The sequence below is a fragment of the Arachis ipaensis genome, chromosome B7, assembly GCF_059453495.1.
Source record: "Arachis ipaensis isolate K30076 ecotype BB chromosome B7, ASM5945349v1, whole genome shotgun sequence".
NCBI lineage: Eukaryota > Viridiplantae > Streptophyta > Magnoliopsida > Fabales > Fabaceae > Arachis > Arachis ipaensis.
This window is the reverse complement of record NC_142442.1, coordinates 72,505,246-72,529,284: the sequence shown is the minus strand read 5'-3', so window position 1 is coordinate 72,529,284 and position 24,039 is coordinate 72,505,246. Positions and strand designations below refer to the sequence as shown.

The 24,039-nt window shown below is 37.7% G+C and overlaps 3 non-coding genes across 3 annotated transcripts; 1 reads left to right on the top strand and 2 right to left on the bottom strand.

The window, feature by feature from the left end:
- Window positions 1-1,881: 1,881 nt before the first annotated feature.
- LOC148552979 (small nucleolar RNA R71) lies at window positions 1,882-1,985 on the bottom strand. Its single transcript, XR_015893953.1, has one exon. It is a non-coding gene; the product is annotated as a small nucleolar RNA R71 (small nucleolar RNA).
- A 3,014-nt stretch (window positions 1,986-4,999) lies between these two features.
- TRNAC-GCA (transfer RNA cysteine (anticodon GCA)) lies at window positions 5,000-5,070 on the top strand. Its single transcript has one exon. It is a non-coding gene; the product is annotated as a tRNA-Cys (tRNA).
- An 18,105-nt stretch (window positions 5,071-23,175) lies between these two features.
- On the bottom strand, window positions 23,176-23,279 carry LOC148552978 (small nucleolar RNA R71). The gene has a single exon (XR_015893573.1). It is a non-coding gene; the product is annotated as a small nucleolar RNA R71 (small nucleolar RNA).
- Window positions 23,280-24,039: the final 760 nt, after the last annotated feature.

Here is a 24,039-nt window from a genome sequence, read left to right as displayed (position 1 = left end):
ACAGCTTAGCAATTTCTCCAACTTCTTGTATTCCTTCCACTTTTGCATGCTTCCTTTCCATCCTCTGAGCCATTCCTGCCCTGTAATCTCCGAAAATACTTAACACACATATCAAGGCATCTAATGGTAATAAGAGAGGATCAAACATAGGGAACTTAAGGCCAAAGAAGCATGTTTTCAATCAAAGCACATAATTAGGAAGGCAAATGTAAAACCATGCAAATAGTATGAATAAGTGGGTAAAGAATTGATAAAATCCACTCAATTGAGCACAAGATAAACCATAAAATAGTGGTTTATCATTGTTCATCTTGACATTCAAAGTGTTCTTGCATATTTTTCTTATTTTGATTCATAATTTCTATGTTTTGTTTCAATTTGGTGTTTTTCTCTCTCTTTATTAAAAATAAAAAAATCAAAAAATATCTTTTCCTTATTTTGCTCATAATTTTCGAAAATTTGGTTTGATTTGGTCAAAAGTTTTAAAAATCTAGTTGTTTCTTATGAGTCAAGTCAAATTTTCAATTTAAAAATTTCTATCTTTTTCAGAAATTAAATCTTTTTCATTTTTTCTTTCATATTTTCGAAAATTCCAAAATGACTTCAAAATCTTTTTCTTATTTTTTTTGAAATTAATACAAAATATTTGATGTGATTGATTCAAAGATCTCAAGTTGTTACTTGCCTATTAAGAAAGGCTTAATCTTTAAATTTTAAATCGTATCTTTTTGTTTCTTGTTAGTCAAGTAATCAACTTTAATTTTAGAAATCAAATCTTTTTAAATTTCTTTTTCAAATCTTTTTCAAAATGATTTTCAATCATATCTTTTTCAAAATCAATTTTAAAATCTTTTCTAACTTCTTATCTTTTCAAAATTGATTTTCAAATCTTTTTCAATTAACTACTTGACTTTTTGTTTGTTTTACTATTTCTTGTCTTTTTCAAAACCCACCTAACTAATTTTCTCTCTATAATTTTTGAAAACTCCTCCCCATTTTTTCCAAATTCTTTTTAATTAACTAATTGTTTCAAATTTTAATTTTATTTTATTTCTTCTCTTAATTTTCGAATTATAACCAATAATTAAAATAAAAACAAAAATATTTTCCTTTTATTTTAATTTTAATTTTCGAATTCTTACCCCTCTCATCTCTATCTATTTATTTATTTATCTACTAACACTTTTCTTCTACTCATAATTTGAACCCCCTCTTCTTCTCTGTGTTCAAATTTTTCTCTTCTCCTTCTTCTATTCTTCTCTTCTTATACTCACATAAGGAATCTCTATACTGTGACATAGAGGATTCCATATTTTCTTTTCTGTTCTCTTCTTTTTCATATGAGCAGGAACAAGGATAAGAATATTCTTGTTGAAGTTGATCCTGAACCTGAAAGGACTCTGAAGAGGAAGCTAAGGGAAGCTAAAGCACAACTCTCTGGAGAGAACCTGACAGAAAGTTTTGAAAAAAGAGGAAGACATGGCCGAACCTAACAACAATGGTGGAGATACAAGGAAGATGCTTGGTGACTTTATTGCACCCTCTTCTAACTTCTATGGAAGAAGCATCTCACTTCCTGCAATTGGAGCAAACAACTTTGAGCTTAAACCTCAATTAGTTTCTCTAATGCAGCAGAACTGCAAGTTTCATGGACTTTCAATGGAAGATCTTCATCAGTTTTTAGCTAAATTCTTGTAAATCTGTGACACTGTCAAGACCAATGGAGTTGATTCCAAGGTCTACAGGCTTATGCTTTTCCCTTTTGCTGTAAGAGACAGAGCTAGAACATGGTTGGATTCACAACCTAAGGATAGCCTGAACTCTTGGGACAAGCTGGTCAGTGCTTTCCTGGCTAAATTCTTTCCACCTCAAAAGATGAGCAAGCTTAGAGTGGAAATCCAAACCTTCAGACAGAAGGAAGGAGAATCCCTCTATGAAGCTTGGGAAAGATACAAGCAACTGATCAAAAGGTGTCCTACTGACATGCGTCCAAAATGGAGCATCATAAGTATATTCTATGATGCTCTGTCTGAGTTGTCAAAAATGTCATTGGACCATTCTACAGGAGGATCTCTTCATCTAAAAACCCCTGCAGAAGCTCAGGAACTCATTGAAATAGTTGCAAATAACCAGTTCATGTACACCTCTGAGAGGAATCCTGTGAACAATGGGACACCTCAGAAGAAGGGAGTTCTTGAAATTGATACTCTAAATGCCATATTGGCTCAGAACAAAATATTGACTCAGCAAGTCAATATGATTTCTCAGAGTCTGAATGGATTGCAAGCTGCATCCAACAGTATTGAAGAAGCATCTTCTGAAGAAGAAGCTTATGATCCTGAGAATCCTGCAATGGCAGAGGTGAATTACATGGGAGAACCCTATGGAAACACCTATAATCCTTCATGGAGAAATCATCCAAATTTCTCATGGAAGGACCAACAGAAGCCTCAACAAGGCTTCAATAATAATGGTGGAAGAAATAGGTTTAGCAATAGCAAGCCTTTTCCAACATCTTCTCAGCAACAAACAGAGAATTCTGAACAGAGCTATTCTGGCCTGGCAACCATAGTCTCTGATCTATCCAAGACCACACTAAGTTTCATGAATGAAATAAGGTCCTCCATTAGAAATTTGGAGGCACAGGTGGGTCAGCTGAGTAAGAAGATTACTGAAACTCCTCCCAGTACTCTCCCAAGCAATACAAAAGAAAACCCCAAGAGAGAGTGCAAGGCCATAACCATGACCAATATGGTCGAACCTGGAGAGAGTGAGGAGGATGTAAGTCCCAGTGAGAAAAGCCTCATGGGACGTCCTCTGGACAGAAAGAAATTTCCCTTTGAGGAACCAAAGGAATCAGAGGCTCAAACAGAGACCATAGAGATTCCATTGAACTTCCTTCTGCCATTCATGAGCTCTGATGAATATTCTTCCTCTGAAGAGGATGAAGACATCATTGAAGAGCAAGTTGCTAAGTATCTAGGAGCAATCATGAAGCTGAATGCCAAGTTATTTGGTAATGAGACTTGGGAGGATGAACCCCTCTTGTTCACCAATGAACTGAGTGCATTAATGAGGCAGACATTACCTCAGAAGAAACCGGATCCCGGAAAATTCTTCATACCTTGTACCATAGGCACCATGACCTTTGAGAAGGCTCTGTGTGACCTGGGGTCAGGGATAAACCTCATGCCACTCTCTGTAATGGAGAAACTGGGAATCTTTGAGGTACAAGCTGCAAGAATCTCACTAGAGATGGCAGACAAATCAATGAAACAGGCTTATGAACTAGTAGAGGACGTGCTGGTAAAGGTTGAAGGCCTTTACATCCCTGCTGATTTCATAATCCTCGACACTGGGAAGGATGAGGATGAATCCATCATCCTTCGCAAACCCTTCCTAGCCACAGAAAAAGCTGTGATTGATGTTGACAGAGGAGAGTTGGTCCTTCAGTTGAATGAGGACTACCTTGTATTTAAGACTCAAGGGTCTCCTTCTGTAACCATGGAGAGGAAGCATGAAAAGCTTCTCTCAATACAGAGTCAAACAAAACCCCCACATTCAAACTCTAAGTTTGGTGTTGGGAGGCCACAACCAAACTCTAAGTTTGGTGATGAGAGACCCCAACCCTGCTCTGATTATCTGTGAGGCTCCATGAGAGCTCACTGTCAAGCTATTGATATTAAAGAAGCGCTTATTGGGAGGCAACCCAATGTTATTTAATTATATCTATCTATTTTCCATTGTTATTTTATGTTCTTTTTAGGTTGATGATCATGTGAAATCATAAAAATAACTGAAAAATCAAAAACAGAATGAAAAACAGAATGAAAAAATTGGGTTGGGCCAATCGGTCCGCCATCGGTGTGCACCGGTCGGCTCGTCCCTTCTGCCAGTGATGCACTCCTGGCCTTAACTGCCCGGGTCGTGCCTCTGGTGCTGTTACTTTAAAGAAATTAGAGTGCTCAAAGCAAGCCTACGCTCTGTATACATTAGCATGGGATAACATCATAGGATTCCGATCCTATTGTGTTGGCCTTCGGGATCGGAGTAATGATTAAGAGGGACAGTCGGGGGCATTCGTATTTCATAGTCAGAGGTGAAATTCTTGGATTTATGAAAGACGAACAACTGCAAAAGCATTTGCCAAGGATGTTTTCATTAATTAAGAACGAAAGTTTGGGGCTCGAAGACGATCAGATACCGTCCTAGTCTCAACCATAAACGATGCCGACCAGGGATCAGCGGATGTTGCTTTTAGGACTCCGCTGGCACCTTATGAGAAATCAAAGTCTTTCGGTTCCGGGGGGAGTATGGTCGCAAGGCTAAAACTTAAAGGAATTGACGGAAGGGCACCACCAAGAGTGGAGCCTGCGGCTTAATTTGACTCAACACGGGGAAACATACCAGGTCCAGACATAGTAAGGATTGACAGACTGAGAACTCTTTCTTGATTCTATAGGTGGTGGTGCATGGCCGTTCTTAGTTGGTGGAGCGATTTGTCTGGTTAATTCCGTTAACGAATTCCTTTTATAGCAGTCCTATTTATTCGGTACAGAGCATGTCGTAGTCAATTTTCAATTTCTATTGAATTTATTTTTTCAAGGAAAACTTCTTTCAATTATGGAAGCACGAGAATCTTATTTCAAATTCTGGTATATACGTATCATATGCAGAATACGGATAAGATACCCGATAGATATTATCTCTGTAACAATTTCTAGTTATATTCTAGGGTTTAAATATACTGACAGTTACTGTTATAATTAAAATGGAGAAGGTTTTTTGAATAAAAAAAGCAATATTGATAAATTATGTATCAAATTTCATTTCTTTTTTTCTCATAACGACAAAACCATCTTCTCATTTCGATTTCAAGAATTGTTCAGGAATTGTATAGTTAACGGTTCCATTTTGTCCTTCCATTATTGCGTTTGTCGATCAAAGTGCATATCTCTTTTTCAATAAAAAAAGGGTATTCTCATATATATATCGTTTTGGCGGCATGGCCGAGCGGTAAGGCGGGGGACTGCAAATCCTTTTTCCCCAGTTCAAATCCGGGTGTCGCCTGATCGACAAGAGAATTGAATTTTGACTTTTTAATTAAAAAATGAGAGAAAAAAAGAATTTATCTGTAATGTTTTTCGACTCTACTAGAAATCTGATCAAAACTTGTTTGATGTTCTAATAGAATTTATTGAATTGTTTCGTGTTAATATAATAGTTTTAGTGCAAAATCGAATCCCCCCTTTGACTTTGTACCAGCGATTTAAATAAATATATATAGTTATTATAGTTTCTAGTATTCTCAGTGATTAGATTAATACCAAAAAAAACAACAAGAATTAGTGAACAATAGTAAAATAATTCCTTCATAGTGATATTTTTTATAGAGATAGGAGAAAAAATTCACATGGATATAGTAAATCTTGCTTGGGCTGCTTTAATGGTAGTTTTTACATTTTCCCTTTCTCTCGTAGTATGGGGAAGAAGTGGACTTTAAAAGTACGACTAATTGGGGTGGGGGATCCAACTGTATCAATTGTTTTCTAGCTGGGTTATTAAATTTTTCTATTAAATATTTTTTATTTCATTTCCTTTTAATTAATACCATACCAATTTCTTTAATTCAAATATATCCGCATTTCGGAAGTCTATTTTATTTGAGTGGTGTAAGGTATTCTATGCATAATAAATACAAAATACTCTGTCAATCACCCAAATAGTGAAATTATTACCTTATTCTTGTTAAGGGGATGAAAAAAAGATAGGAAATTTTTTCCTATTCCAACCTAATTCTTCCTAAGATTTCTATTTAGATGAACTGGCTCTTACCAAAGTTATATATCGAAAATGAGTAACCGCGGAACTCCCTTTAACACCCCGTTTCCCTTTTTTCCCCTTTTCTTTTTTCAAAGTTGGATTTCTAAGTTCTTTATTGAACTCATTTATTTGCAATCATGGTTAAACCAAAAAGTTATTGAAAAAAATTGAAAACAAAGATTCTTTTTAGTTTAGTAAAAAAAAATAGGAAAAAGATTCATTATTTTAAAGATGTTTTTCCTATTCTTTTTTACATCTCTCAAGTAATCTTTTCTATTTTTTTACCAAATAGCTCACCCTGGAGGAAGAGCTTACTGGAGTTTAAACGCCAGTAAGAGTAGCAGAATGGGCGTTAAACGCCCAGTCTGGCACCATTCTGGGCGTTTAACGCCAGAAACAGGCACCAGACCGGCATTTAACGCCAGAACAGAGCATCTAATTGGCGTTTAATGCCAAGAATGGGAGAAAAGCTGGCGTTAAACGCCAAAAACAAGCAGCAACCTGGCGTTTAATGCCAGAAGTGCACTCTAAGGGCATTTCGCACGCCTAAATGGAGCAAGAATGCTAAATCCTTGACCCCTCAGGATCTGTGGACCCCACAGGATCTCCACCTACCCTACCTCTTCTTCTCTCCTCTTCACACCCTTTCATAACACTCTTCCCTAAATACCCTTCACCAATCACCTCCATACCTCTTCCCCAAATACTATTCACCACTCACATCAATCAACTCTTCCCCAAAACCCCACCTACCTCCAAATTCAAAATCCTTTTCCTCACAAACCCAACCCTAATACACGAAACCTAACCCTTCCCCCACCCCTATATATACCCCTCAACACTACCTCATTTTCACACATTACAAACACTTCTTCCTCCCTTGGTCGAATACACTCTTCCCCTCCATCTCCTCCATTTTCTTCTTCTTCTACTATTTTCCTTCTTCTTTTGCTCGAGGATGAGCAAACATTTTAAGTTTGGTGTGGTAAAAGTGTTGCTTTTTATTTTTCCATAACCATTAATGGCACCTAAGGCCAGAGAAACCTCAAGAAAGAGGAAAGGGAAGGCAATTGCTTCCACCTCTGAGTCATGGGAGATGGAGAGATTCATCTCAAAGGTCCATCAAGACTACTTCTATGAAGTTGTGACCAAGAAAAAGGTGATCCCTGAGGTCCCTTTTAAGCTCAAAAAGGGCGAATACCCGAAGATCCGACAAGAGATTAGAAGAAGAGGATGGGAAGTACTCTCCAATCCTATACAACAAGTCGGAATCCTAATGGTTCAAGAGTTCTATGCAAACGCATGGATCACTAGGAACCATGATCAAAGTATGAACCCGAATCCAAAGAATTGGCTTACATGGTTCAGGGGAAATACTTAGATTTCAGTCCGGGAAATGTAAGGTTGGTATTCAACTTGCCAATGATGCAAGAAAATTCACGCCCTTACACTAGAAGTGTCAACTTTGATCAAAGGTTGGACCAAGTCCTCATGGACATATGGTTGGAGTTCATCCAACGCTCTATCATTCCTACTAGCAACCGATCCGAAGTAACTGTGGATCGGGCCATCATGATCCGAAGTGGAAGTTCATGAGATTATACCTCAAGAACTCTACAAGGTGGCTGACAAGTCCTCCACTTTGGCAAGGTTAGCCTTTCCTCACCTCATTTGTCACCTCTGCAATTCAGCTGGAATTGACATAGAGGGAGACATCCTCATTGATGAGGACAAGCCCATCACTAAGAAAAGGATGGAGCAAACAAGAGAGCCCACTCATGGACCTCAACAAGAGCATGAGGAAATTTCTCATCATGAAATCCCTGAGATGCCTTAAGGGATGCACTTTTCTCCACAAAAATATTGGGAGAAAATCAACACCTCCCTAGGAGAATTAAGTTCCAACATGGGACAACTAAGGATGGAGCACCAAGAGCACTCCATCATCCTCTATGAGATTAGAGAAGATCAAAGAGCTATGAGGGAGGAGCAACAAAGGCAAGGAAGAGACATAGAGGAGCTCAAGAACACCATTGGTTCTTCAAGAGGAAAAAGACGCCACCCTCACTAAGGTGGACCCATTCCTTAATCTCCTTATCTAGTTAATTTTTTCTGTTTTCGTTCTCTATGCTTTATTTTTATTTATGTTTGTGTCTTATTACATGATCATTAGTGTCTAGTGTCTATGGCTTAAAGCTATGAATGTCCTATGAATCCATCACCTTTCTTAAATGAAAAATGTTCTAAAAATAAAAGAACAAGAAGTACATGATTTCGAATTCATCATTGAGCTTAGTTTAATTATTTTGATGTGGTGGCAACACTTTTTGTTTTCTGAATGAATGCTTGAACAGTGCATATTTTTTTGAATTTGTTGTTTATGAATGTTAAATTTGTTGGCTCTTGAAAGAATGATGAAAAGGAAAAATGTTATTGATAATCTAAAAAATCAAAAAATTGATTCTTGAAGCAAGAAAAAGCAGTGAATAACAAGGCTTGCGAAAAAAAATGAAATGGCGAAAATAAAAGAAAAAGAAAGAAAAAGAAAAAGCAAGTAGAAAAAGCCAATAGCTCCTTAAACCAAAAGGCAAGAGCAAAAAGCCAGTAACCCTTTAAACCAAAAGGAAAGGGTAAAAAAGATCCAAGGCTTTGAGCATTAATGGATAGGAGGGCCCCAAGGAATAAAATCCTGGTCTAAACGGCTAAACCAAGCTGTCCCTAACCATGTGCTTATGGCGTGAAGGTGTCAAGTGAAAAGCTTGAGACTGAGCAGTTAAAGTCGAGGTCCAAAGCAAAAAAAGAGTGTGCTTAAGAACCCTGGACACCTCTGATTGGGGACTTTAGCAAAGCTGAGTCACAATCTGAAAAGGTTCACCCAGTTATGTGTCTGTGGCATTTATGTATCCGGTGGTAATACTGGAAAACAAAGTGCTTAGGGCCACGGCCAAGACTCATAAAGTAGCTGTGTTCAAGAATCAACATACTGAACTAGGAAAATCAATAACACTATCTGAATTCTAAGTTCTTATAAATGCCAATCATTCTGAACTTCAAAGGATAAAGTGAGATGCCAAAACTGTTCAGAGGCAAAAAGCTACTAGCCCCGCTCATCTAAATTGGAGCTGAGTTTCATTGATATTTTGGAATTTATAGTATATTCTCTTCTTTTTATCCTATTTGATTTTCAGTTGCTTGAGGACAAGCAACAATTTAAGTTTGGTGTTGTGATGAGCGGATAATTTATACGCTTTTTGGCATTGTTTTTACATAGTTTTTAGTATGATTTAGTTAGTTTTTAGTATATTTTTATTAGTTTTTAAATAAAAATCATATTTCTGGACTTCACTATGAGTTTGTTTGTTTTTCTATGATTTCAGGTAATTTCTGGCTGAAATTGAGGGACTTGAGCAAAAATCTGATTCAGAGGCTGAAGAAGGACTGCAGATGCTGTTGGATTCTGACCTCCCTGCACTCGAAATGGATTTTCTGGAGCTACAAAAACCCAATTGGCACGCTCTTAATTGCGTTGGAAAGTAGACATCTAGGGCTTTCCAGCAATATATAATAGTCCATACTTTGCCGAGTTTTGATGACGCAAACTAGCGTTTAAACGCCAACTTCCTGCCCTATTCTGGAGTTAAACGCCAAAAATAGGTTAGAAATCAGAGTTAAACGCCAGAAACAGGCTACAACCTGGCGTTTAACTCCAAGAAGAGTCTCTACACGTGAAAGCTTCAATGCTCAGCCCATGCACACATCAAGTGGGCCCCGAAAGTGGATTTCTGCACTATCTGCACTTAGTTACTTATTTTCTGTAACCCTAGCTACTAGTTTAGTATAAAAACTACTTTCAGAGATTTATTTTGAGATCCAGTTTTCATATTTCGAAACTGAGACCATTGTACATGTTTGGAGGCTGGCCTCACGGCCATGCCTAGACCTTTTTCACTTATGTAGTTTCAACGGTGGAGTTTCTACACCCCATAGATTAAGGTGTGGAGCTCTACTGTTCCTCATGAATTAATGCAAAGTACTATTATTTTTCTATTCAATTTAAGCTTATTCTTATTCCAAGATATTCACTCGTACTTCAACCTGATGAATGTGATGATCCGTGACACTCATCATCATTCTCGCCTATGAACGTGTGCCTGACAACCACTTCTATTCTATCTGCAATAGCTTGAGCGTTTATCTCTTTGGCTCCTGGTTCAGATCAGAGTCTTCATGGTATAAGCTAGAATTATTGGTGGCCATTCTTGAGATCCGAAAAGTATAAACCTTGTCTGTGGTATTCCAAGTAGGATCCAGGATGGGATGACTGTGATGGCATCAAACTCACGAGTGCTGGGCGTAGTGACAGACGTAAAAGGATCAACGGATCCTATTCCAATATGAGTGAGAACCGACAGATGATTAGCCGTGCGGTGACAGTGCATTTGGACCATTTTCACTGAGAGGACGGGAGGTAGCCATTGACGACGGTGATGCCCAACATACAGCTTGCCATGGAAAGGAGTATGAATGATTGGATGAAGGCAGTAAGAAAGCAGAGATTCATAAGGAACAAAGCATCTCCATGTGCTTATCTGAAATTCTTACCAATGAATTGCATAAGTATCTCTATCTTATTTTATATTTTATTTATATTTTAATTATCAAAATCCCATAACTATTTGAATCCACCTGACTGAGATTTACAAGGATGATCATAGCTTGCTTCAATCCGACAATCTCCGTGGGATCGACCCTTACTCACGTAAGGTTTATTACTTGGACTACCCAGTGCACTTGCTGGTTAGTTGTGCGAAGTTCTGAAGAAGAATTGAGATTATGATAGTGCGTACCAAGTTTTTGGCGCCATTGATATCACAATTTTGTGCACCAAATCCCATTATTGCTTTTTAGATGGTTATACAGGTTACTTTCAAATTCATATAGTTCCTGAAGATCAGGAGAAGACTACTTTTACATCTCCCTTTGGAACGTATGCATATAAGAGAATGCCTTTTGGCTTATGTAATGCACCTGCTACTTTCCAAAGATGCATGATGAGTATCTTTTTAGATCTTATTAAGAACTGTATGGAAGTATTTATGGATGATTTTAGCGTTTATGGTGATTCATTTAGCCTTTGCTTGGATAGTTTAGCTAGAGTATTAGACAGGTGTATTAGTTCAAACCTTGTATTGAATTTTGAAAAGTGTCATTTTATGGTAAAACAAGGGATTGTTCTAGGACATGTTGTCTCCAAAACTGGTATTTCCGTAGATCTAGTAAAGGTAGATGTCATTTCTAGTTTACCTTACCCCTCCTCCGTGAGGAAAGTCCATTCGTTCCTCGGCCATGCAGGTTTATACAGGAGATTCATTAAGGACTTCAGTAAGGTAGCATTACCTTTATCCAGACTGCTGCAGAAAGATATTGAGTTCGAGTTCAGTGAGGATTGCATGCAAGCATTTGATAAGCTGAAGATCGCCCTGACTCAAGCTCCAATTGTAAGAGGACCAGAATGGAGCCAGCCATTTGAGATTATGTGTGATGCCTCCAACCATGCAGTAGGAACGGCGCTGGCTCAGCGTGAAGGTAAGGATCCTTTCGTAATTGCTTATGCATCTAAGACCTTAGACGCTGCTCAGTCTAATTACACTACTACTGAAAAAGAGCTTATTGCTATTGTTTTTGCTCTGGATAAATTCCGAGCCTATTTACTTGGTACTAAGGTGGTAGTGTACTCAGACCATGCAGCTCTAAAATATTTATTAGCTAAAAAAGAGTCCAAACCAAGGTTGATACGTTGGATACTGCTGCTGCAAGAATTTGATTTAGAAATTAAGGATAGGAGTGGTAACCAGAATTTAGTGGCAGACCACTTGAGTAGCCTTGAGCACATTAAGGATGACTCCGCTCCTATCAATGATAGCTTGCATGCAGTATCTGAAGTAGTTCCTTGGTATGCACCTGTAGCTAATTATCTAGTTAGTCATACTTTCCCTCTCAATTTTACTAAGTATCAGAGAAACAAGCTGAAAAGTGAGTCCAAATATTATATATAGGATGATCCATATTTATGGAGGTGTGGTGCTGAGCAGGTAATTAGAAGGTGTGTACCTCAAATAGAATTCTAGTCCATTTTAGAGGCCTACCACTCTTCTGAGAGTGGAGGACATTTTGGCCCTCAAAGAACAGCTAGAAAAATCTTAGACTATGGATTCTAGTGGCCTACTCTTTTTAAAGATGCTGCTGAATTTTGTAAATCTTTTTCCCCATGCCAAAGGTTTGGTAATATATCCAAGAGGGATGAGATGCCTCAACAGATTATGCCTTTCTGTGAAATTTTTGATGTTTGGGGCATTGACTTCATAGGTCCATTTCCAAACTCTAATGGTTACCTTTATATACTGTTAGCTATAGATTATGTTTCTAAACGGGTGGAAGCAACTCCTACCATATTATTTGTCACTTTGGATCACCATGAGCAATCGTGAGTGATGAAGGCACTCACTTTTGTAACAGAAGACTAACAGGATTACTGAAGAAGCATGGGATAGTTCACAAAGTAGCAACAACTTATCATCCCCAGACCAATGGACAAGAAGAAGTGTCTAATAGAGAAATAAAGTGTATTCTGGAGAAGATAGTGAAGCCTCATAGGAAGGACTGGAGTGCCAGGCTATAAGATGCACTCTGGGCATATAGAACAGCGTACAAGACACCCATTGGGATGAGCTCCTTCTGCCTAGTGTACAGAAAGGCTTGCCACCTTCCAGTAGAGGTGGAACATAAGGCTTTCTGGGCTGTGAGGGAATGCAACATGAATTTTGAAAAAGCTGGTGCTGAAAGGAATATGCAACTAGCAGAATTAGAAAACCTTCGCCTAGAAGTATATGACAACTCCAGGCGATACAAAGAGAAGATGAAGGCTGTCCATGACAAGCACATAAAAAGAGAGAGTTCAGACCAGGAGAATTAGTTCTTCTTTATAACTCCAGACTGAGGCTTATGCCAGGCAAACTAAGATCAAGATGGAAAGGTCCCTACAGAGTAGAAAAGACAGAGCCATACGGAGTTTTTCACCTGCGTCATCCTTCTAGCTCCAAATTTATAAAGGTCAATGGACATCGCCTAAAGCTTTATCATGGAGAAAAGATGAAGGATCATAAAGAACTAGAGGTTTTCCTCCTGGAAGACCCACCAACAAAAGCAGAATGAGCCTGAAGACCGTCCAACTTAAGGACGTAAAAGCAAAGTGTTAGGTAGGAGACAACCCACCATGGTATGATCGTTCCGTTTCAGTCTTAATTTTGTTTTATTTTACCTTACTTATTTTTCTTAATGACTCTTCTCATAATCTCTGCATATAGTCTGTATTTGCTTTTACATTCTGCATAAAAAAAAAAGAAGGCACACGACGCGCAAGCGTCGCTGACGCGTCCGTGTCATAGGTGCTTTCGAAACAAGAAGAAAAGAAGCAGAGAGTTACGCAGGAGCGTGGCTGAAGGCGTGCCATAGGCATAAACACGCACACGCATCATCCACGCATGCGCATCATCCACGCGCACGCGTGACCCTGTGAACTCGACGTAAATAGGTGTATGGCAGAGAGTTATGATGGAGTGGGGCTGGAATGGTGCTGGAAACACAAGCCCTATCACACAAATGTGTGCCCCACGCGTCCTCGTCATTTTTAAAAAAGAGGCCATTCACGCGTACGCGTCACTTACGTGCACGCGTCACCGAAAATTTTTGCAATATGCGAACGAAACAGAGAGTTGTGCGTACGCAAGGCTGCTCTCACGCCAATAGCACAATTCAGGTCACGCACACGCGTCACTTGAAAATAGCGCCAACCACGCGAACGCGTGCTCCACGCGCACGTGTCGCATGTGACGCATAGTTTTACTATACCTATGCCAGAATTCTTATCTTTTCTTCCCCAATCCTAATTTTTTCTTTTCCCTTCTTAATTCTTTCTTCTTCCTTCTTTCTTCTTTATTCTTTCTCATTTTTTACTTTCTCCCTCCTTCTTTTTCACATTCATCATCAAGGTTATTTTCTGTTTTTCTTCCCTCTTTACTTTTTATTATTTTTTATTAATATTTTCTTCTTCTTTTTTCTTTTTACTTTCATTATCTGTGTTTCCTTTTTCTTTCTTTTCCTTTTTATTCTTCTAATTGGTGTTAGAAATTTAATTTGGTGATTGTTTTCTTCTATATTTTTGCTTGTGAGTTATTAAGGAATTGTTTGACAATTAATATTACTTCTTAAAGGGTTGCTTACATGTTCAATTTACTACTTTTAATAACATATTTATCATGCATACTAAGTGTTTGTGAAAAAGCCCATATGACATTGTGCATTATTTGTAAATTATTCTATTCTACTACTCTAATACCTGTTTTTTCACAAAACCCTTTTTATATATTATTGATTGAATATAATTGTCAATACAAACAGATTGTTCGTTTGAAAGACTTGATAATCAAATTGGGCATTTAATGCTTGATCTATGCTACTCATGCCCTTGCCGGCATGCCAATAAACATCTTACATCTACTTGCCATAACATGCACTTGCTATATTTCTTGTGATGAACTGATCACATGTAGTCATGACCATGTGATAAAAGTCATCCTTCTTTACCTTGGCATTGATTATCACTTGCCCCGTTCTCTTCCTTGCTCTAACCTTTAGCTTTACATATACTTACCTTTTCCCTTTTCAGGATGGCCACCAAGAAGGGTAAAGAGAAAGCTACTCCCAAACCACCGGCAAGGAAAGGAATAAAAAGAGCACTAGTGGCAGAGCCATCTTCAACAGCAGTAAAGCCCTCAACAAAACGAATCAAGAGGATCATCAAGGTCGATGAAAAAGAGAAAGCCTTTCCAGCAAAGGACACTACGCGATTCACTAACCGCTACTGTGAGCAGATGTTCCCCATCCTGACTGAGAGAAACTATAACAATGAGTACCTACTCATCCTCCCGACCCAAATTATTGAATTTGTTGAGCCCCGCATTGAGCGAAGACAATGAGGATTTCTACGGAGATAGCCACGGCAGGTTAACCTTTCATGGGTAGTTGAATTCTACTCTAATTTTTACATGCCAACCATGCAGTCTGTCTATGTCCGTCAGAAGCAAGTTCCCATAACTAAAGAGGCCATTCAGCGAGCTTTAGATCTTTCCCCTACTCCAGAAGGATTGGACGCATTCCAAAAAGCCTCATTCAAGCTCCAGACATACCAATTTGACTGGGACGCCGTTCTCAGAGTTATAGCACAAGCTGGCAGCAGATGGATCTATGGATACCATCGATCCAGACGTAAAGGCATATTGGCTTCAGCACTCACCTTGGAGGCTCGAGTATGGGCCCAGATTATGTCTCATTACGTCTTTCTGAGCACTCACGAGTCCTCCTTCATCGCAGACATGGCTGTTCTACTCTGGTGTATCCTTACAGACAAGCCTCTCAATTTACCAAGACACATTCAGCATGCTATGGGACACGTACAGATTGCGGGCAACTTACCTTTTTCCGCCTTGGTTTCAGATGTAGTCTCAGCAGCCGGAGTATCCTACAGAGCTGGGGACACCAAGGCCATGATTTCGCGGGATGATTAGATCGTCCCTAACGGGAAGTATATCAGACCTCCAGCAGCCACTACTAGCCAGCCTGCAGAACCGGCCGAAGATATTCCTTTTCCTTCCATATCACAAGCACCTTCAACAAACCAACTGCTCCATCAGATACTTGAGAGGTTGGACCGGTTTAACTGGAAAGGAAAGCAAAGGGAGCACAGTAACAAGCGCCGATTTAAATACCTCAAGGAGCTGCTTGTTGGTAACCACCCACCTGAAGACAAACCAGACACCCCAGACTCCACTTCATTTACCAGCACAGGGAGCCATGACGGTCCCGATTGTGGAGATGCTGCTACCAGCCCCCCTTTATTCCTGACTGATGGCACCGAGGACGGTTCCAAGCTTTAAGTGTGGGGAGGTCGGTCAGTACCTGACTTCCGGAGTTAATTTCTCTTCTTAGCACCAAAAAATTATTTATTTATTTTGCTTTTGTTAGGATAGGATAGATTGCATAGTAATAGGTTATTTGCATGCATGTTCTATTTGGTTGAAAAATAATAAGTTTCTTTTTAAGACCCTATTTTTGAAAAAAAATAATTTCACTAATTTAAATCAAAACTTTTTTTGTTAAACTTGTTTGAAGATTGTAAATTGGAATATGGTTCAAAAGCTAGAACATACAACCTGTGAGACTTGAGCTTAATTACATGGTTACAGTATTTAACCATAATATTTCATTCTTGTGTGTTTACTTCTCTATTATTGTAATCTATATTTTGTTCCATCCTATATGTCCAATATTTAATGTGTTATATGCATGCATATGATTGAGGCCATTAATTAATTATTAACTCACTTATCCCAAATAGCCTACCCTTTCATTTACCTTTGTTAGCCACTTTGAGCCTTTTAATCCCATTTGTTCTATATTTTACCACATCACTAGCCTTAAGCGGAAAAACAAATTAACTACCCCAAATTGAATCTTTGGTTAACTTAAGATAGAAATTGTGTGTCAATAAAGTGTGGGAAAGCTGTGAAAACATGGGTTAACAAGGGAATGTGTTATGTTTTTACAACTGATAAGATATTGGAAATTTGGGTACCTAGTCATGTGAAACTAGAAAAATTAAAAAATTCAGGTGCATTGATAAAGTTATTTTTACTTTGACTTTTGAAAAAAAAATCCAAAAATATTCAAATAATTAAGTAATTAAATAAATGAATAAAGGGATAAAATTACCCCAATGTTAAGTTTAATGAAAAATCAATGCATATGTGATACAAGTTAAGAGAAAAGTTGATGCATGAGTATGTAATACAAAAGTGGAAAAATTTTTGGTAACTAGGCATGATTTAAGAAGAATATAGAGTATGTATAGGTAAGAGCATAGGTTAATCAAGGATTCAATTTATGGCTCACTTAGCCATATATATACCCTCACATTTACCTTGGCCCCATTACAACCTTGAAAAGACCTCATGAAGTTTGCATTGGTACATTAAATACTTGTTGATTGGTTAGGTGAAGAACAAGGTTTAGAAAGCATGATTAGAAAAGAGTAGAGTGATTACCCTATACACTAGAGTGACTAGAGTGCATATACACCATTAGTGAGGGTTCAATGCTTAATTCTATGTTCCTTGCTTTCATGAGCTGTCTTCCTACAAGTTTACTTGTTTTTACTGTATAATTTGAATTAGTGGAATTTGATTCATGTTGGAAGAACTTATTTAATTTTAACCAAGTAGGAAAAATAATTTTAGCATATAGTTGCATTCATATACATAGGTTGTATTGCATTGCATGAGTCTTACTTTTCCCTACTCATTTATTTTATCTCTTTAAGCTAAGCATGAGGACATGCTAATGTTTAAGTGTGGGGAAGTTGATAAACCACTATTTTATGGTTTATCTTGTGTTTAATTGAGTGGTTTCATCAAGTATTTACCCACTTATTCACATGAATTGCATGATTTTACAATTCCTTCCTAGTTTTGTTTTATGGTTGAAAACTTGCTTCCTAGAGATCTTTAATTTGTGTAATTTAATTCTCCTTTATACCATTCAATGTCGTGATCCGTGTGTTAAGTGTTTCAGGCTTTATAGGGCAGGAATGGCTTAGAAAATAGAGAGAAAGCTTGAAAAAATGGAAGGAACACAAGAAACTAAGGAGATGACCAGCGAGTATCGACGCGCATGCCTGGCTCACGCGTGCGCGCGATATGAAGAAATTTGCAGTGACGCGTGCGCATGCCTGACGCGTACGCATGCTTGACGCAAACGCTTGACACGCCAAAATGACCAGCGACACATAAGCTGACATACGCGATCTGCAGAATTAATAGAAAATGCTGGGGGTGATTTTGGGCCGCGTTTTGACCCAGTTTTTGGCCCAGAAACACAGACTAAAGCCAGGAAACAAGCAGAGACTCAACACACATTCTTATTAGGATAGTTTTTAGGTTTAGATCTGAATCTAGAGAGGAATTACTCTTCCTCTAGTTTTCTTTACATTCATAGTTTATTAGTTTTATACTTTTGCTTTGGATAATGAAGAGTCATCGCCTCCGTTAAAGATACTATTCTAGTTTGTTTTCCTACTTCCTATTTATTTGTTCCATGTTCTTAATTATTGTTTAGAGTGGTAATTGGATTATTTTGGATTTATTAATGCAAAGAATTACTTTTATTTTTAATTAATTTTCAATCCCTATTTTATTTAATTTATCATGTCTTCTTCTTATATTTCTATGAGCGTTATATTCATGTCAATGGAGTAGATCCCCTACTTGACATGGGAGTTGATTAAGAAGAGACACTTGAGTTAGAAGGCCTAAGTGATGGTTAAACTGGAAGTAGTTGGCTAGTTCTGTATTTACTAATGCTAGACCTTCCTAAGGGAGAGGACTAGGATTTGCGAATAAGAGTTAGCTCAATCACTTGACTTTCCTTTATTTAGTAAGGGTTAACTAAGTGAAAACAACAACCTTTTTATACTACACTTAAGAGATCCCAACAAGGATAGAACTTCCAATTTATCATTCCCCCAGTCAAGGCTTTTTATTTAGAATATTATAAACCTCTTTTAGTTTTTATTGCTTTAATTTACAATTGTTTAATTGTTCATTGCCCGACTCAGATTCTCTTGGAAACTCCTGATTAATACATTAGCACCCTTTTTAGCAACTTGTTGGGAGACGACCTGGGACTCATACTCCCAGTATTTTTATTCTAAATTTTGTGACAACCTTTCTAAATTGATGAGGTGGATTTTAGCTGGTTAAGAGCTATACTCGCAACATAATTTCTAATTTGATTTCTTAATTAGCCGACTTACGCCTTACTCCATCAATTAACCACCATCCCTGCCAGGCGCATAGCGTCTCATAATTCTCAGCATATAACAGTAATCCTGTGGTTTTCAGATAAATCATTTTTCAGTATATCAAAAATTCATCATTGTATTCCGAGTCCCAAACTCATCTCAACCACTGTCAATTCATAATTTCCATTCCGAACTTATTAGTTCACCTCTTTCACAATTCATTCTGAACTCATCAGTTCACCACTTTCACAATTCCTTATCAATAATCACCAATACCATACGACGTTTTCTTACTCAACCAAAATCATCCTCAGTACTCCAGAAACCTAAGCCTCCATTCACTAATTTTTTACCAGAATTACCGAATTGGATTCACCTAGGACCTTCTCTATGTTTTAACATCCAAAAACAAGCCAAAAATACTTAGATAGGTGTCACAGAAGTTTACAAGCTTGCCAGAATGCTGAAACAGTTAAAAAACAAGATTTTTATTGAAAAACAGGGCAGTGTGCATATGCACAGGGGTGTGTGTGCGCATGCCTGATGAGCGGATAATTTATACGATTTTTGGCATTATTTTTAGTATGTTTTTAGTATATTTTAGTTAGTTTTTATTATGTTTTTATTAGTTTTTAAATAAAAATCACATTTCTGAACTTTACTATGAGTTTGTGTATTTTTTTTGGGATTTCAGGTATTTTCTGGCTGAAATTGAGGGACCTAAGCAAAAATCTAATTCAGAGGCTGAAAAAGGACTGCAGATGCTGTTGGATTCTGACCTCCCTGCACTCGAAGTGGATTTTCTGGAGTTACAGAGGCCCAATTGGTGCGCTCTCAAATGCGTTGGAAAGTAGACATCCTGGGATTTCCAGCAATATATAATAGTCCATACTTTGCTCAAGATTTGATGGCCCAAACTGGCGTTCCAAGACAGCATAGAAATTATAGCGTCAAAACGCCAGAACTGGCATAAAAGCTGGAGTTAAACGCCCAAACTGGTACAAAAGCTGGCGTTTAACTCCAAGAAAAGTCTCTACATATGGAAGCTTCAATGCTCAGCCCAAGCACACACCAAGTGGGCCCGGAAAAAGATTTCTGCATTAATTACCTATTTCTGTAACCCTAGGCCACTAGTTTTCTATAAATAGGACCTTTAGCTATTGTATTTATGGACTTTTGATACCTTTTGATCTTTATGTTCACGTTCGGGGGCTGGCCATTCCGCCATGCCTGGACCTTTTGTTCTTATGTATTTTCAATGATGGAGTTTCTACACACCATAGATTAAGGTGTGGAGCTCTCCTGTTCTTCATGAATTAATACAATTACTATTGTTCTTCTATTCAATTCACGCCTACTTCTTCTCTAAGATATTCATTTATTCTTCAACTTGATGAATGTGATGATCCGTGACACTCATCATCATTCTCACCTATGAATATGTGCCTGACAACCACCTCTGTTCTACTAGCAATGGCTTGAATGCGTATCTCTTGGGTTTATAATCTAAGATTGGAACCTTCGTGGTATAGGCTAGAATTATTAGCGGGCATTCTTGAGATCCGGAAAGTCTAAACCTTGTCTGTGATATTCCGAGTAGGATCTGGGAAGGGATGATTGTGACGAGCTTCAAACTCACGAGTGTTGGGTGTGTGACAGACGCAAAAGGATCAAAGGATCCTATTCCAACATGATCGAGAACCGACAGATGATTAGCCGTGCGGTGACAGCACATTTGGAACATTTTCACTGAGAGGACGGGAAATAGCCATTGACAACGGTGATGCCCAACATAAAGCTTGCCATGGAAAGGAGTATGAATGATTGGAAGAAGGCAATAGGAAAGCAGAGGTTCAAGAGGAACAAAGCATCTTCATACGCTTATCTGAAATTCCTACCAATGAATTACATAAGTATTTCTATCTTATTTTATGTTTTATTCATCTTTTAATTATCAATTCTCCATAATCATTTGAATCTGCCTGACTGAGATTTACAAGGTGACCATAGCTTGCTTCAAGCCGATAGTCTCCGTGGGATCGACCCTTACTCACGTAAGGTATTACTTGGACGACCCAGTGCACTTGCTGGTTAGTTGTGCGGAATTGTGACAAAGTGTGATTCACGTTTGAGAGCTCCAAGTCTTTGGCGCCATTGTTGATGATCACAATTTCGTGCACCAAGTTTTTAGCGCCGTTGCCGGGGACTGTTCGAGTTCGGACAACTGACGGTTCATCTTGTTGCTTAGATTAGGTAATTTTACTTTTTATTTTCGAAAATTTTTTTTAATACAAAAAAAATTTTCTATTTTGTTCTTCAGAGTTTTTAAGAATGAATTCTAGAGTTTCATGATGATCTGTTGAAGTTTGGCTGGCTGTGAAGCCATGTGTAATCTTATTGGACCGAGGTTTCAGCTTATCATCACAAGAACTTGTTGATTTCTATCAATTTCGCTGTTGTTAGCAATGATCTGCTAAAGTTTGGCTGGCCATTGGCCATGTCTAGTGTTTTGGACCGGAGCTTTCATTGAAAGCTTGGCTGGCTAGTAAGCCATGTCTAATTCTCGGACCGGAGTCTTAGACTAGCATTGCAATGATTCCTGGAACTCTTATTAAAAATTTTGAATCCCTTTATTTTCTTTTCCACTCAATTTTCGAAAAATCACAAAAAAAAATTTATAAAACCATAAAAATAAAAAATATTTTATGTTTGAGTCTAATATCAATTTTTAAGTTTGGTGTCAATTGCATGTCTTTATTCTTCTTGCATTTTTTGAATATATGCATTATGTTCTTCATTGATCTTCAAGTTGTTCTTGATGATTTCAGTGCTCTGATCTTTAATTTCTCTTATTTTGTGTCTTTTGATGTTTCTTACATGCATTTTCAAATTGTTATAGTCCTTAGTATACAAACTTCTAAGTTTGGTGTCTTGCATGCATTGTTTATTTGATCTTAGTTGCATTTCTATTGTTTCTCATCATTAAAAATTCAAAAAATTTCAAAATTGTGTCTTTTCAAGTCAATAACACAGAGAATTGAAGATTCAGAACATTCAGCAGAAGAATTACACAGAAAAAGCTGGGCGTTCAAAACGCCCAGTGAAGAAGGAAAACTGGCGTTTAAACGCCCAAAAAGATAGGATTTTGGGCGTTAAACGCCAGAATGGATGCCATTCTGGGCGTTTAACGCCAGGATGACACTAGAGGGAAGATTTTGTTTTTAATTCAAATCTTTTTCAAGTTTTCATAATTTTTCAAAATCAATTTTTTTTTCAAATCATATCATTTCAATCATATCTTTTCAAAATCAATTTCTTTTCAATTTTTTTTATTTATTACTATTTTCGAAAATCCTTGCTACAATTAGTGATTTTCAAGTTATTACTTGCCTATTAAGAAAGGAGAAAAAGTTTTAATTCTAGAAGCATATCTTCTAATTTCTTGTTAGTCAAGTAATCAACTTTAATTTTAAAACTTTCCTTTTTTTATTTGATTTTCAATCATATCTTCTCAATCATATCTTTTCAATCACATCTTTTTCAAACTTAATTTTCAATCATATCTTTTTGATTTCTAATTTCAAAATTTTTTTCAAAAATCACTTAATTTCTTTCCCAATCTTAATTTTCGAAAATCCTTTACCAAATTTTCAAAATTTCTTTTAATTATTTCAAAATCTTTTAATTTAATTTCGAAAATTCTTCCCCTCTTCTCACACCCTTCTATTTAAGGACTAACACTCCTCCTCAATATGCAATTCGAACTCTATCTCCCTTGATAAGTTCGAATTCTCTCTTCTCTACCTCCTCCTTCCATTCTTCTTTTCCTTTGACATCTCAAGGAATCTCTATACTATGACATAGAGGATTCCATATTTTCTTCTTCTCTCTTTTCATATGAGCAGGAGTAAGGACAAGGGCATTTTTGATGAAGCTGATCCTGAACCTGAAAGGCCCTTGAAGAGAAAGCTAAGAGAAGCTAAAGTACAAATCTCTATAGAGGACCTAACAGAACTTTTCAAACAAGAAGAAGCCATGGCAGCCAAAAACAACAACAATGCCAGCAACACAAAGAAAGTGCTTGGTGACTTTACTGCACCTACTCCTGACTTCTATGGGAGAAGCATCTCAATCCCTGCCATTGGAGCAAACAACTTTGAGCTTAAGCCTCAATTAGTCTCTCTGATGCAACAGAATTGCAAGTTTCATGGATTCCATTAGAAGATCCTCATCAGTTCTTAGCTGAATTCTTGCAAATCTGTGATACTGTCAAGACCAATGGGATTGATCCCGAGGTCTACAAGCTTATGCTTTTTCCCTTTGCTGTAAGAGACAGAGCTAGAACATGGTTGGATTCACAACCTAAAGAAAGCCTGAACTCTTGGGAAAAGCTAGTCAATGCCTTCTTGGCAAAGTTCTTTCCACCTCAAAAATTGAGCAAGCTTAGAGTGGAATTCCAAACCTTCAGACAGAAGGAAGGTGAATCCCTCTATGAAGCTTGGAAAAGATACAAGCAATTGATCAGAAGGTGTCCTTCTGGCATGCTTTCAGAATGGAGCATCATAGGTATCTTCTATGATGGTCTATCTGAACTGTCCAAGATGTCATTGGATAGCTCTGCTGGAGGATCTCTTCATCTGAAGAAGAAGTCTGCAGAAGCTCAGGAACTCATTGAAATGGTTGCAAATAACCAATTCATGTACACCTCTGAAAGAAATCCTGTGAATAATAGGACAAATCAGAAGAACGGAGTTCTTGAGATTGATACTCTGAATGCCATACTGGCTCAGAATAAAATATTGACTCAACAAGTCAATATGATTTCTCAGAGTCTGTCTGGAATGCAAGCAGCAACAGGCAGTACCAAAGAAGCTTCATCTGAAGAAGAAGCTTATGATCCTGAGAACCCAGCAATGGAAGAGGTGAATTACATGGGAGAACCCTATAGAAACACCTATAATCCTTCATGGAGGAATCATCCAAACCTCTCATGGAAGGATCAACAGAGGCCTCAACAAGGTTTCAACAACAATAATGGTGGAAGAAATAGGTTTAGCAATAGTAAGCCTTTTCCATCATCTTCTCAGCAACAGACAGAGAATTCTAAGCAAAGTCATTCTGACTTAGCAACCATAGTCTCTGATCTAATTAAAATCACTCAAAGCTTTATGACTGAAACAAGGTCCTCCATTAGAAATTTGGAGGCACAAGTGGGTCAGTTGAGCAAGAAAGTTACTGAACTTCCTCCTAGTACTCTTCCAAGCAATACAGAAGAGAATCCAAAAGGAGAGTGCAAGGCTATC